The 14650-nt window shown below is 46.7% G+C and overlaps 1 long non-coding RNA gene across 1 annotated transcript; it reads left to right on the top strand.

The window, feature by feature from the left end:
* Positions 1–2180: 2180 nt before the first annotated feature.
* LOC144129213 (uncharacterized) lies at positions 2181–6452 on the top strand. The gene is made up of 3 exons (XR_013313886.1): positions 2181–2551; positions 4670–4828; positions 6315–6452. It is a non-coding gene; the product is annotated as an uncharacterized LOC144129213 (long non-coding RNA).
* The last annotated feature ends 8198 nt before the right edge of the window (positions 6453–14650 follow it).

Genomic DNA, 14650 nt, shown 5'->3' with positions numbered 1-14650 from the left:
GACTAGAATAGGCTCACATAGTGCTAATGCACATGACTATTTTTTGCAACGATCGACTCTCATCTTTTTTTATCTCCACAATACCAGGTTTAAGCGACAATGAAATTGTAATCGCAAGATTGGCCTGCATTGCCGAACGCCGCAGAAATTCGCCGCCACGCACGGTGTTTTACTACGGCCCAGGCAAATATGTCTCGCGATGCCTTTAGGTCTGATTTTATATATCACATTTCCAATCTCGACGTGCATTCTACATGGAATATACTAAAAACAAAACTACTGTCCATACTAAAGAAGCACATGCCATCACGTGTCATTTCGTTGAATCGTAGAACGGTTAAGCCTTGGATGAACAAAGGCAAAGCCAAAGAAGGACCCCTGCAGTCTTTCCTCGCCTTGACCACGGTAACAAAATAAAACGCATAAGGTGCCGTTCATCGATTTACGCGAAATCATTCATTGATCGCACCATAATAGACTGGAACAACCTCCCATCACACTTGGCTACTGAGGTGGACTGACAATCCTTTCAGCATTTGTTAAAGCAAACCATGCACAAACAGATTTTGTATTTTGATGTATTATGTGCATTATAGTATTACTGAGTATTTCATTTTATTTTGCGTTATCCGTGGTTTCATTTGTGTACGATACTAGCTTTATTTCATTCTTCGTTATTACATGCATTATTTGTTTTATGTCAAGTGCCAGTGCCATATATTTATTCTTGTATTCCCCCCCCCCCCCCCCATGTAATACTCTCGCACGAGGGCCCTTAGGGGGTATTGTAGGTAAAAAAAGCAAATAAATAAACTTTGAGAAACAAAAGGCGCCGCTTATATCGCCGGAACCTTCGATCGCCACAGCTTTCTATGCATTGTGAACTGAAAGAGCAGAATCAGATCACAACACCAGAGATGCTCAGGGCCGAAAGGACGTATCTAAGCATCTTTGGCGAAAACACTAAAAATTCAAGGGGCACTTTGACGATCTACACTGCGTGAGGCGAAAGACTTTCCGCCCGACTTTGACTGCTACGGTTGTTGCCTCTGTGAGTTGACATCTTTTGACATTTTTTCTATAATTAAATAACTGATTACTCTACAGCCATCAAACTTGGCTTCTAGGGTCATTTTTTTCTCTTCTATTTGAGGCAGTCATTCTTTTTTCCTGTCTTTATTAGTTCCCACTAAACAAAGCGTCACGGATGGACGGACGGACGGACGCACACGATTGTGGCCGTGAGCATGAGCCATTAAAGGCTTTCGCCTTAAAAGTAACCCTGTTGACGACTGTTGCATCTACCGTGGTGGCAGTTGTGTTTGGCGGCAAGACTGTTTTCTAGGGTTTGTCTATAGAGAGTCTATAGACTTTATAGACAGAAATCTATGGACAGTCTATAGAGTGTCTAAAGAAGTTTTTGTAAGAGAAGTGCTTACGACTATGGCTGTTCCCCAATATCCTTCAGGTGCAACAGGTTTGAAAAAAAAATGCCCACATTAAAGGCTCCAGCTACGTATCCTTCCTTTTACACAACACTAAGAAAGTTCAAGGATACATGTGCCGTATAAATATATTTAAAAATTCATTCTTTCCCAAAACAATCCATGATCGGAGTAATTGCCCGAGGAGGTTGTTTCAGCCCCACCTTCGTCTTTTCAAAATGCATTGACGTGTCATTTGGTGAAATAATACTGTTACGGAGACGAAGAAGAGGGCTGAGGTGCGGGACGGAGCGCTCGCGCTTGGCCCCACAGCCATTAAATCTTATTTTAATCTATCATCATGTCATCGTGTTCCTTGACTTACCACCACGTATCAATATTTTTTTTCACCACTATGCGTTTTCGTATTCGTTTCTTCTCAGATTACGATGCGATGTATTCAATTTTTTGCTTGTTTTGCTTTCTTTACTTGTTTTATTTCGTTTTTTGTATAGTGTGTTATCTGTATGAAAATATTTTTTTCCCCTTGTATCCTCCTATAATACTGCCCCCAACGGGCGCTGTGGGTATCAAGATAAATAAATAATAAACCTTCTCCTCCGATATTCGCTCACTTTGCTGAATATTTCCCCGAACGATACCGCCTAGGTTTAACGCTCATGAATGATTCACTAGATTGCCCCTTTTCTTTGCAACGCAGGCAGGAAAGAGCAGCGCTCGAAAAAATTAGTCGATGTGCCAAGTTCTACCTCTCTGCGAGCCTCGCTAAGCAAAACCGGTTTGGAGAACGCCACTATGAAGGCCGCTACGCAGGGCAGTGTTCTTTTTCTTTCCATTCGCTATCATGAGGTCTGGCGAACGTAGGACGTAAAGTTACGGTGATATTTACGTTTCTTACCACTTGTGCCATCAAAGTCGTTGAAAGAAGAGGTCTGATAATTTAACGTGAATGGTGTTCTCAGTGCACGTCTGATTTTTTTTTTGCGCCGTACATAACTGCGTTAAGATTCTTGGGTGGCGCCGAAATAAGGTGCTCATTAGACGGCTGTATGGGAGATTTTCCGCTGATCTCAAAGGACGCCACGCAGAGAAGACTACTATCGGTGGTATGTTGCCTTTTCTGTTGTAACGTTGAACTGTTAATTACGCCTACTTTTTTATGTAAAATGCATTTTCAAGTGAATAGCGCATCGATGATTAGCACTTTATTAACCTCCGTGAAAATGAAGCTGTATAAACTGTCTGTTCAGCTAGTCGACCCCTCCAGGGGCCTAAACTCTAAAGGTAAAGAGAAAGCATGAAGTGAGATTGAAGTAGTAGAAATCCATATGATAACAGTAAAATTAAAAAAACACAAATGGTGAAAGCATTTCGGTGGATGAGAGAAAATATTCGAGTTAGTGCATTTTACTATTGATAAATAAACTGATCATGATGCACATTCCACCCGAGCTCAGAGCAGCTGGAAGAGATCGCCCCCTGTGATACATTAATCACTAAGAACTGATAACCTAAGGTCACGTAGGCCAACAAGGTTGGAAGAGCGGAAAATTGTTGGCGCTCTGCACAGAATTAGGCCGAAAGATGAGATTATGACGTCTGTTGAGATACGGTGGACGCATGGCTGGTGCAAAAAAGGGCTAATTGCTGACCAAGCCTAGATATCTTCGCTTTCTAGTGTACGTCGCCTTGCTGAATCCCAAGAGTGATGATGAGGGCATCAGTGCAAGTGAACTTGGATGAAGACTTCGGTTTCGCAGGTTGTGCGTGAGAACTGCGGTCACTAGAAGGGTGTGAATGTGTAATGCATTTTTGAGAGCATGAAAGTGAATATTATGCTAAACGACATCTGAAACCATCACTGTCCTCGGCAAATTGTCTCGACTGAGTGCTTCACTAAAGTGTATTAAAACATCCTCTTGAGAAATCACGTTTTTGTTTGTTTTACGTAGACATCCTGTTGACCAGTGCCTGGTTTCTATCTACTCGCTGATTCCATCGGTGCTCGTCGGGAAGACGAAGAGAGATGGCATATCGAATGTAATTCTGTACTGCGCGAGATAAGCCGGCAAATCGTTAAGCCTCAAGTCATTACGCGCTATTCCTCTTCGTTACCGGTAAATTAAAAGGTGTGAGACGCGTTTAGTAGTGCCTTGAATTAGCAGGTCTGTTCTTTAAGGTTTTTTATAACTACATTCTCGTCTCAGGCTTGAAACTTCTTTTTACAAAGACAACACGAATTATATAGTACCATAACTAGTACACTCTACAGAAAGTCTGGGATGGCACAATGAATAGATAAATAAATAAAAAAATGAGGAAATGACTCCCCCCGTCTGTAACCCTAAAAGGAAGGTATCCTCGTCGGGCTACCAGCACAGTGAGGGAGCAAGAGAGTTACCTGGTGAGTTACGAGGATCGAGTTTCCACCTGGAAGTGCACACACATTGAGTTACCAACACAGGGATGGTTAGCGGCACATATTCGGTGTCAGGGTGGACAGGTGGTAGCTCGCAGTATATATCGTTATCATTTCCGCCAACCACTAATAGTTATGAAAAAATACTTTCGTCTATGGTCATTTGAGAGCGTGGAAGGTAACACGCTAACATATAATGCTCACCTCCAAATGTCTCCCATTCAAATAATACAATTCAATTAATAGGACGGCCAAACTGAAATCTTACTTGAAACAACCAAAAGATAAATAAATAAAAAGCTGAAGATGAGTGCAGATAGTCCTCTTATCACACTGATTATAAAATAGTCCACTGCTCTTATTCAAGGCCTTCTACTGTAGGCATCCTGATAATCTGTGAAATGTAAAGCATGGGTTGCTATAATTTTGGGTCGTCTATGGAAGGACGCCGTGTTTGCTCTTTAAACCAGCCCTAACAAACATCCCCAAAACTAGCAAAAATTTATGTAAACTTGGGTCGCTTGAAAGTGATTGTGTTAATTTTTTTTTTCGAACAGCTATCATAGATTACTGTCCAAAACTCGTACTCGCGTGTTCTGGCTCAAGTAAAGCAATTACATGAGCGAGCATGTCATTTCCGACGCCTATCGTCACTGAGGATGCTGTGGACAGGTGCCTAAATGGCAAAAGGTAGCATGTGAATATAACAAATATAGAAAGCATTTCAAACTCTGCCTGACTGCTTTATCGGCGATGGTTTCATGGAACCCATGTACTAATACTAATCACCGTAACTTTCCTATAGATGCGGCGTGTACTGCTATGATCAACAGTGACATCACAAAAGCCATGGTCGAAAACAGTGCATCTATAAAGTATATTAAAGGACTTGAATTTCAAGATCTGGGAGTGACGCCTGCTGCAATGGAAGAGGCTGTGAACCAACTACGGGAACTCATTATGGGTAAGCCTTAACGATAAAACACTCCAGTGTTATTCACTGCCAGCTGGAAGATCAGGTCTTCCTGTTTTCTCCTTTCCTTTTTTTTTGGTAGCCGTCTGGAATTCATATACTGCATATACCACAGTGACAACATATTTTTTTTTCACTAATGGAATGAAGAACTAAGTATTTTTGGGCTGTCTGAGAAAACTGAATTTCAATGTTTAGATTCATTTGGCAGAGTTCATATATCTTCATATTACATATCACGTCCAGCGCCCTGAACTCTCTAAGCATAAATCCATTTCTCGGCACGATGGAATGCGTTTGCATTGGCAGTTTTAGTTGTGGGGAAGAAAGTTGAGTACATTTGATCTGCGCATGGAATCGATTGATCGACGCACAGAGTCCGTTTGATCGGCGCCCGTCACAAAGATTACACCTCGCCTTGGCATATGGTATCAATACCGAACACCTGAGAGAGGTAGCCGATAGAAAATACATTGACCTACTTAACAGCCATGGTTTTAAAAAATACAGCGCATTTCAACTGCATTTGCAATAAATGTTCAAGGAAGTTTCGGAAGCTCAGAGGAGAGTTCAGTGAGCGAGGATACAAGTAAAATATGCGGCTTGCAGAATGAAATTCATGTCTTCATAACTTACGGAATTCTCTTCTAAGAGCTAACCGAAGGAATCGCGTCTAGATGGCAGCACATTCACAAGAAAGCAGTTCACACGGCAGAACGCAATTCTCAAGTTCAACGAAGACAAGGTGACTAATATTAAATTAAATTACAAGTGCAATATGACAAGTTTCAATCATTAATCCCAAAAAACAAAATATTTCAATGTCTTTCCTTAGGAAAAGCATTAGATAGAAGAGTCTCTGAATAACATTGTCAAAATAAAATAGTTTATGAGACTGCGCAGCACGGTATTGTAAACCCTGGGCTCTAAGGAAAAACAGAAAGGAGCAACTTATTTTTAGCTACATGCCAGAGCAGCACTAGGCCTTCAGCTTGAGCATATCGAAAGAATATAACCAAATAAGCCAGATAATTAGTTTCACTGCACAGGCGTTGCCGTTGTTTTGTTCTTGGAGTATCCGTGCGGTATTCTAAGCATCAATTATTTCTGGTTCCTGTGTTCATTGTACAGCTCCCTTCTTAAGTTTTAACGCTTACAATAATAATGAATGAATATGATTCAGACTATTGCCTGTGGAAACAAATATGCTTTGGGCCATAACTGAACTTTTTTTTCCTTTCCAAAGAAGACATTACATTTCCAGGGACACCTTATACTACGCTCCCCAACAGTGGCTGCGTGGGTGCAGTGTTTTGTTGTCAAAGGTACTAAACACAAAATTAAAAACGAGACAAGCTAAGTAGTCCAGCTACGTGGTAGCTACGTGGTCTAGCTACGTAAAAAACTGGACAGAAAAAGAAGTTTGGTGGTTACAAATATATTCCGTTTTCTCTCCTCACAAATATGCCACAAACAGGGGAGACGCTGCTCGAGTGCCCCACGGACGATGCCTTTCTCCTTAAATTCCTGTGAGGTCGCAAGTTTGACGTCCAGCGCGCCTTCAAGAATGTGAAGAAGTACTTTGAAGTCCGAAGGGACAACCCGGAAATGTTCGAAGCCCTTGGACTGCACAGTGTTCCTTTCGACGTCGCCTGCCGCGTGCATCGGCTGGTTGCAGTTTCACGCAAGACGGATCCCGAAGGGAGAGGTGTCATAATGTACAAAATTGGTGAGCTGACTGCAACAGTTGTGCAATTCAACTTCTTACATTCAAAGACCTGCATTGCTCGCTGTCAGAAAAAAAAAAAAACATTATGGAGAGCTTCGATTTGGTCTCAACTTCTTAGGACCCACACAAACCCATTTCACTGAATGTTCCACTATGGCACCGCTGCCGCAAATGATGCCGGCAGCTGTGCCCCCTGGCGGAGCTGCATTTCAACCATGCCTGAAGGAGTTTATGAAAACATGAAAGACGCTGTAGCACAGGCAACCATCCGCTTTCAATGGGCACGGTACGATTCGTTTTGGGGCCAAAGTGTGTACATTTCCAAGTGCGCAACATTTGTAACGAAACTTAAGATTTCAGCTATAGGCTTTATCTATCCTTTTGAAAAGAGTATGTCTCATTGTAGAAAAGAAGATTTATGACGTCCGTTTCCTTACTCGCATTCAGAAGCTGCAACCCACTGAGTCCGCCCGTGGATATATGCCACAGTACATCTAGACTGGTCTGTCTCAAGGCTGCCTCGAGCTTCTAGGCAAAGGTAAACCGATGAAGAGAATAGGCATCCTGGCTGTCCAATACTTGAAGCGGAGGCTAATAACCGCAGCCTTCGGCGCATTAGCGGCGTGAAGCTGGAAATGTCGACTACCGACAGCTGCAATGCGCGCTGCTTGTGCCACGTGACCTTTTCTGTGTCACTCGCGCTGCTCACTGCTCCTGCAGAGGCGGAGATGAGGAGGTCCCGTGGGACGTGTGCCGCGGAGTGACGCGATTAGATGGACGTCACTGCGAGCACATGGCCGGCGCGCGATTTTCGAATTGCGCTAGAAATTACTAAAATTTGTTGAGCCGCAGCGCCAAAGCTAATCACGTTTTTGAAATTCCCAAAACAGATGCGGCTATTAGAAAAGCTCAGCAACAAATCTGTGTAACCAAGCGCCTGCCTCTATTAAATTATGAAGTTAAATATTAGGATTTATTTAACCTTATTACTACCTAACTTGATTCACCAGTTTTCTTGGCATTCGCCATCACTGGAATTGGTTTTCTGAAAAAAATAAAGACCTTTTTACCTCAACAAGTCTATCTTGAAAAATTAGTCGCGGGATTCCTTTAAACATCTGAAACCTTGGCTTACGTATTTTGAAGATGTAACCAGAGCTGTTCTCTGCCTTTCAAACACCCGCAGTCTCTTTGGGACTTCTTATTCTGCTTGTTGATTTATTCTGGACCTTAGTTTTTTTTTTGTTAGGAAGCTGGCATCCGGACATCTGCTCCCTGAACGACATCTTCAGAATTGCCCTACTTTACTCTGAACACCTGCTTCTTCGCGAAGAGTTCCAAACTAAGGGTATTGTGGCTCTATTAGACCTAGAGCACCTCAGCCCCTACCACCTGGTCCACTACACACCTTCTGTCATCAGGACATTCATCACCCTGGCACAGGTCAGTGCAAAATCTCAGAGCTAGAGAAAGAGCGTAACTTATTTCATTTCGGTGGCCTTTGTTCACAAGCCTTTACAGCATTATACAGGGGGACTTCGCATAAACTTAAAAACTAAGCAAAGTACAGGACATCAAAAAAAAAGAGAAGCAGACGGGTGTAGTGCAGACTATAACAACTTGTGTATTGCTCCCACGGCTCCTTTCCACACACTGCCAGTGTGTGCTTGAAAATGTGTGTTTGAAGCGCATGAGCGTTGTTATTGAAGATGGAAGAAGGCTCTGGCGCATTAAAGCAGTTGTTAGTTGAGTCTGCGTTCGTCCTGGCTGCTTCTTCTCTTTTCTATGCCCCGTACTTTGCGCAGTTTATTTGTTCATATATTGTCGTACCAACTAGCCTCCACCGCACTCTTGCGGAGGGGACATTGTATATGCATGAACGATGTTCAGAATAATATATTAAATTACACATTCAATTACACGTCAATAAAAAAATTGGTTTGTAAAAACAATAATAAAAATATTAACAATAACAACCAAGTACCGCTGGAGCAATGAGTACTGCCATCAATTTTATCATAACTAGCATTTGACACGTTAATGTGCATCCTTAGCTCTTAAATAACCGTTGTTACGTCTCGCCTACAACGCGCGGTATAGCCGGCGCGGATGCAACGGACGCCGCGGCTTCGTTCATCGCGGCCGCAACGCCTCCCGCCAAGCGCGTCCAGGCAGGTTTCAGTGCCACGTGTCGTCGTGCGTGCGTGTGTGTGTGTGTGCATGTTTTGCCCACGCTTGTCAAAGCGCGGCAGCCGGGGAGAGGAGCTCCCCAACTGGGAGGCGAGGAGGTCTGACCGGCGCCGGCCTGGCGGACGCGCCCGTCACGTCTGGACATGTCGAAGCGACGCCGTATCGGATGACTCTTCCCAAGCCGTTCACTCTTGCCCTCGACTCCGATGGTATAAAACGCCGCTGCCGGAGGAGGACGCGCGCGGGAGGGCGGAGAGGTCTGTCTTCTCCGAGGAGCGCGCGCGCCCCTGCGCGCGCGTTCTTCCTTCTTCTTCTGAAACCCTACCTATCCTTCTCTCTATCTGCACGCCGGCAGTGGTTGTGGTGTTTTAACACCAGTCACAGGCCCGTGCATTTTCCTTTCCTCTTCCCCTTTCATCCACTTACTACTACTACTACTACTACGCGCGCGCGCGCGCGCGCCCCTGCGCGCGCGTTCTTCCTTCTTCTTCTGAAACCCTACCTATCCTTCTCTCTATCTGCACGCCGGCAGTGATTGTGGTGTTTTAACACCAGTCACAGGCCCGTGCATTTTCCTTCCCTCTTCCCCTTTCATCCACTTACTACGCCGAGAGAGACTTCGATTCCTTCCTTCGAGTAACGTGGTCGCCCTGACCGGCTGCTCTTTTGAGATGCCAGAATAAACAAGTTGTTCTGTTGCCAGTCGACTCATCCTTTGCCGGGACCTTCGGATGTTTCCAGCTTTGCCCCAGGCCGCCAGGCCAACGCTACCCTTGGGGCTTGCAACCCATTTGCAACAACTGGTTGCCAGCGGTGGGATCCCGACAACGGAGGCCGGCAGCGAAGATATGCGTTCAACTGTATGCTGAGCAGCACAACGACCATCCGGGAGCAGTGCAACGAGCCCTGTGTGATGACTGGTTGCCTGCAGCGGAACGACTGCGCTGAATTCTTGGCTGCGAGGTTTGGTGAGTGCGGGACTTTCTTCTTCTGAGTTTTGCCAGGCTTTTGTTAGTGTCAGAAACAGAGCTGGTAATTGTGTTGTCGTTGCTGCCGGGTTAGTTTGCGGCAAGACAATAGTAGGCAGTAGAGAAAGCAGCATTCGGAGCAGCCATGGATTTGAAGTCGTTGCGCAAACCGAAATTGCTGGAGCTTGCAAGAGAGTTGGGTCTGGATGTCTCAGACAAACTCAGAAAACCAGAACTGCTAAGGGCTATTCTTGAGTTGGAGGCTGAGGATGACGAGCTGTCGGAATGCCTTGAGACCATTGAGGAGAGGGAACAAAAAGAAAAAGAGAAAAACGAGCGCGAACGTAAAGAACAAAAAGAGAAAGAGGAGCGCGAACGTAAAGAGCAAAAAGATAAAGAGAAAGAAGAGCGCGACCGTCAACACGCTTTGGAAATGAAGCGTCTCGAGGTAGAGATGGAACGCGCTCGTAATGGAAGTCAGGCACACGGTGCAGGAGAACGGGTATCGTTCAAAATGACTGACCTGATGCGGCCGTTTAAGCTTGGAGAGGACATTGGTTTGTTCCTGGTTAACTTTGAGCGAACGTGCGAGAAGCAGGGGTTCTCTCGGGAAACGTGGCCACAGCGCTTGCTCACTTTGTTACCCGGCGAGGCGGCCGACGTAGTCGCTCGCTTGAAGAGAGAGGAGGCAGAGGATTTCGACCAAGTGAAATCGAGTCTGCTAAAAAAGTACAGGCTGTCAGCGGAGGCGTTCCGTCGGAAGTTTCGGGAAAATGAAAAAGGCAGAAATGAGTCATATACAGAGTTTGCCTACAGGCTTATGTCAAACATGCAGGAGTGGCTCAAAGAAGAGAAAGCGTTTGGTGACCACGAGAAAATTCTGCAGTGTTTCGGGCTAGAACAGTTTTATAGTCGGTTACCTGAGAACGTGCGGTACTGGGTCTTGGATAGGCCAGACGTTAGTACAGTGGCTAAAGCCGCCGAGCTAGCCGAGGAGTTTGTGACGCGTCGGGCTCGAGGAGCTAAGGACGGTCAAAAGGGTGAATTTGGCTCCAAGTCTGAGAGGCCGAAGTTCACACCCATGAGAGCAAGGGGGGACACGCGTAGTGCGGATGCGAGTGAAAGCAGTCCGACCGAACGTAAGGAGACGGCGGCAGCCGAAGCCGAACGCAGAAAGCGGTTCGAGGCGAGGCAAGCGCGCGTGTGTTATACGTGCCAGAAGCCGGGTCACTTTTCGGCGCAGTGTCCAGAAACAAAAAGAGAAGTCGTGTGTTTGTCATTATGTAGCACTGACGAGAACATGAAGCTTCTCGAGCCTTACATGCGAGACTTCCTCGTGAACGGGAAAGAGTGCCGAGTGCTTCGTGATTCCGCAGCTACAATGGATGTAGTTCACCCCTCTTACGTAGAACCCGATATGTTCACGGGCGAGCGCGCATGGATCAAGCAAGCCGTGGAAGCTCATAGCGTGTGTCTGCCCGTAGCAAAAGTGCTTATTGAAGGACCTTTCGGAGCACTTGAGACGGAGGCCGTAGTGTCATCTAGGCTGCCCCCCCAGTACCCGTACCTATTTTCGAACAGGTCCGATCACCTCCTGCGCGAGAAGGGGCTTTTGTTTGGTGAGGCTAGCGTTCAGGCCTTAACCAGACCGAGAGTTCGGGAGCTCGCTGCAAAGGCGGTAGTTGCGGGGCCGACGTTGTCGAGCAATGAGAAAGGGTCGGAGGCGCAGCAAGCTGATATTCAGAGCACGTCCGAACTGAATAAAATTGAGCCTGTAGCGTTGAAGGCACCAGGTACTGGAGAGGAAATGCCCGACACGGGAAAGTTAGAAGAGCTTCCGGTCGAGCTTCCGGGAATAGGCTCAGTGACGAACAGGGAAGACACTGATCAGGTCATTAGTGACTTAATCATTAAAGCACCGCTGTCGGCTGAGCAGAAATCCGAACTACACCAACTCTTACAAGAGTTTCAAGGTCAGTTCTCTGAGAGGCCTGGTAGGACTTCTGTCCTTACTCATGATATAGAACTTACCTCCCCAGAGCCAGTACGATCCAAGGCGTACCGGGTGTCACCCCGCCAGCGCGATATTATGGAGGCTGAGGTAAAGAAAATGCTACAGCTCGGTGTTATTGAGGCGGGTGAGAGTGATTATACCTCCCCTTTGATTTTAGTTGAGGTACCGGGCAAGGAACCTCGTCCTTGCGTCGACTACCGCAGGCTTAATTCCATTACTAAGGATCAAATTTATCCGATCCCTAACATCGAGGAGCGCCTTGAGAAAGTTAGTAGCGCTCAGTTTATTTCCACCCTAGATCTTGTCAGGGGTTATTGGCAGGTTCCACTTACAGAAGAGGCTAGTAGGTATGCGGCGTTCATTTCACCAATGGGAACATTCCGTCCTAAAGTTTTGAGTTTTGGTTTGAAGAACGCGCCATACTGCTTTTCAAGCCTCATGGACAAAGTGTTGCGAGGACAGGAAGAATTCGCTTTACCGTATTTAGACGACGTAGCGATATTCTCCGCATCCTGGTCTGAGCATATGGCACACTTGCGGGCAGTGCTAACCCGCCTGCGCGAAGCGGGCTTGACAGTCAAAGCTCCCAAGTGCCAATTAGCACAGGCCGAGGTTGTATACCTCGGTCACGTGATTGGACAGGGTCGTCGCCGCCCCTCTGAAATAAAGGTGGCCGCTGTGCGAGACTTCCCGCAACCGCGCACGAAGACCGATATTCGGTCGTTCTTAGGTGTCGCCGGCTACTATCAGAGGTACATCCCCAGGTACTCCGATATCGCGGCTCCCCTGACGGATGCTCTAAGAAAAACAGAGCCCCAAACAGTCGTCTGGAGCGAGACAAAGGAAAGAGCTTTTAGCGCCCTAAAGAGCGCCCTAACAAGCCAGCCTGTGCTACGATCGCCAGACTACACAAAAGGGTTCGTTGTTCAGTGCGATGCTAGTGAGCGAGGCATGGGCGTTGTACTGTGCCAAAGGGACAATGGAGAAGTGGAACACCCCGTCCTGTATGCTAGTCGTAAGCTGACCTGTCGTGAGCAGGCGTACAGCGCCACCGAGAAAGAGTGTGCGTGTCTCGTGTGGGCCGTTCAGAAATTGTCATGCTACCTAGCCGGCTCGAGGTTTATCATTGAGACGGATCATTGCCCTCTCCAATGGCTGCAGACCATATCTCCCAAAAATGGCCGCCTCCTGCGCTGGAGCCTCGCTTTGCAACAATATTCCTTTGAGGTGCGTTACAAAAAGGGGAGTCTCAACGGTAACGCCGATGGCTTAAGTCGAAGCCCCTACCGTAGGAATCCGCCTCAAAGTTGTTGGTTACTGATGTTTTCTTCCTGAGGCAGGATTTTTAACATATTGCTTTTGTTTAGTGTTTCAAAGTGATTATGTGCTTTCTAGTGCAATTTTCCAATTTGTGGACGCGTTCTGAGTGCTGCTTGACTACTGTAAGGAACTAGGCAGTAGTATAAAAGGGGAAAGAGCCTGGCAGAGCTTAGTGAGGGTTGTCTCGTGCTTGCTGACTGAGCGGTTGCGTTTCGGCGTAGTTCTAACGCTTGCTGGGAACGAGCACAAAAATGGCAACTCTCCCGAAGTGACTTTGCAGTGTCCTATGTGATCCTGAACCCGAGAACGAGGCCTTCTCTGTGCGCTGCGCTCAAGCAACGTCGAGGGACGATCGGTTTCGATTACGAGCATCATCGAGCGACATCCCTCTGGACAGCGGATGCAGTCCCCTGACCATCGGGATCTCCTTCTCCCGGCGGGGCGGTCTGTTACGTCTCGCCTACAACGCGCGGTATAGCCGGCGCGGATGCAACGGACGCCGCGGCTTCGTTCATCGCGGCCGCAACGCCTCCCGCCAAGCGCGTCCAGGCAGGTTTCAGTGCCACGTGTCGTCGTGCGTGCGTGTGTGTGTGTGTGCATGTTTTGCCCACGCTTGTCAAAGCGCGGCAGCCGGGGAGAGGAGCTCCCCAACTGGGAGGCGAGGAGGTCTGACCGGCGCCGGCCTGGCGGACGCGCCCGTCACGTCTGGACATGTCGAAGCGACGCCGTATCGGATGACTCTTCCCAAGCCGTTCCCTCTTGCCCTCGACTCCGATGGTATAAAACGCCGCTGCCCCGGACGCCGAGAGAGACTTCGATTCCTTCCTTCGAGTAACGTGGTCGCCCTGACCGGCTGCTCTTTTGAGATGCCAGAATAAACAAGTTGTTCTGTTGCCAGTCGACTTATCCTTTGCCGGGACCTTCGGATGTTTCCAGCTTTGCCCCAGGCCGCCAGGCCAACGCTACCCTTGGGGCTTGCAACCCAATTGCAACAGTATCGGCTGGCTTTGCGCTCATAAATACATATTCGATATTTCCAACGACAATGACAATTTAGATAAGTTTAGAAGCTGGGCTTGTCTACAATAGTGAAGGCCCCTCTTCTCCTAATAAGGCATTGTATCCTGAAACCAAAAATTGCAAAAAAGTTAACGACCTATGTGTCTTTTGTAAATCCTCATAGTTACTTATATGTGGACATATTATCCTCCATTCCGTACAATTTACTTGCTAAGACAAGATTGTCGGACCTTCCACAGCTGTTTAAAGAAAAATATGTAAGCTACTGATGAAAAAAAAAATCGGCAGAGTCATTTAAGACTGCTTACGTGTGGGAATTTGAAAACATTATTGTCCCTGGGCGCACTAACGCCCACCTAATCACCCATGCGTATGACACCACCCTGAAAGCTTCGAATCTCAACTTGCTCCCGATCCCAAAGCTTTTAGACTCCAACTTGACTAGCACATGTAAACTATATGCAACGAGAAATCTAAAAAAAAATTAAACGCTGTGTGACAAACGGCTGGGAAATAATTTTGGTACGAATGTAGTCAGGAAAACGGGCGTCACGTCCAGGTCGGCCAGTGGA

The sequence above is a fragment of the Amblyomma americanum genome, chromosome 4, assembly GCF_052857255.1.
Source record: "Amblyomma americanum isolate KBUSLIRL-KWMA chromosome 4, ASM5285725v1, whole genome shotgun sequence".
NCBI classification, from domain to species: domain Eukaryota; kingdom Metazoa; phylum Arthropoda; class Arachnida; order Ixodida; family Ixodidae; genus Amblyomma; species Amblyomma americanum.
This window is presented reverse-complemented; position numbering and strand designations above follow the sequence as displayed.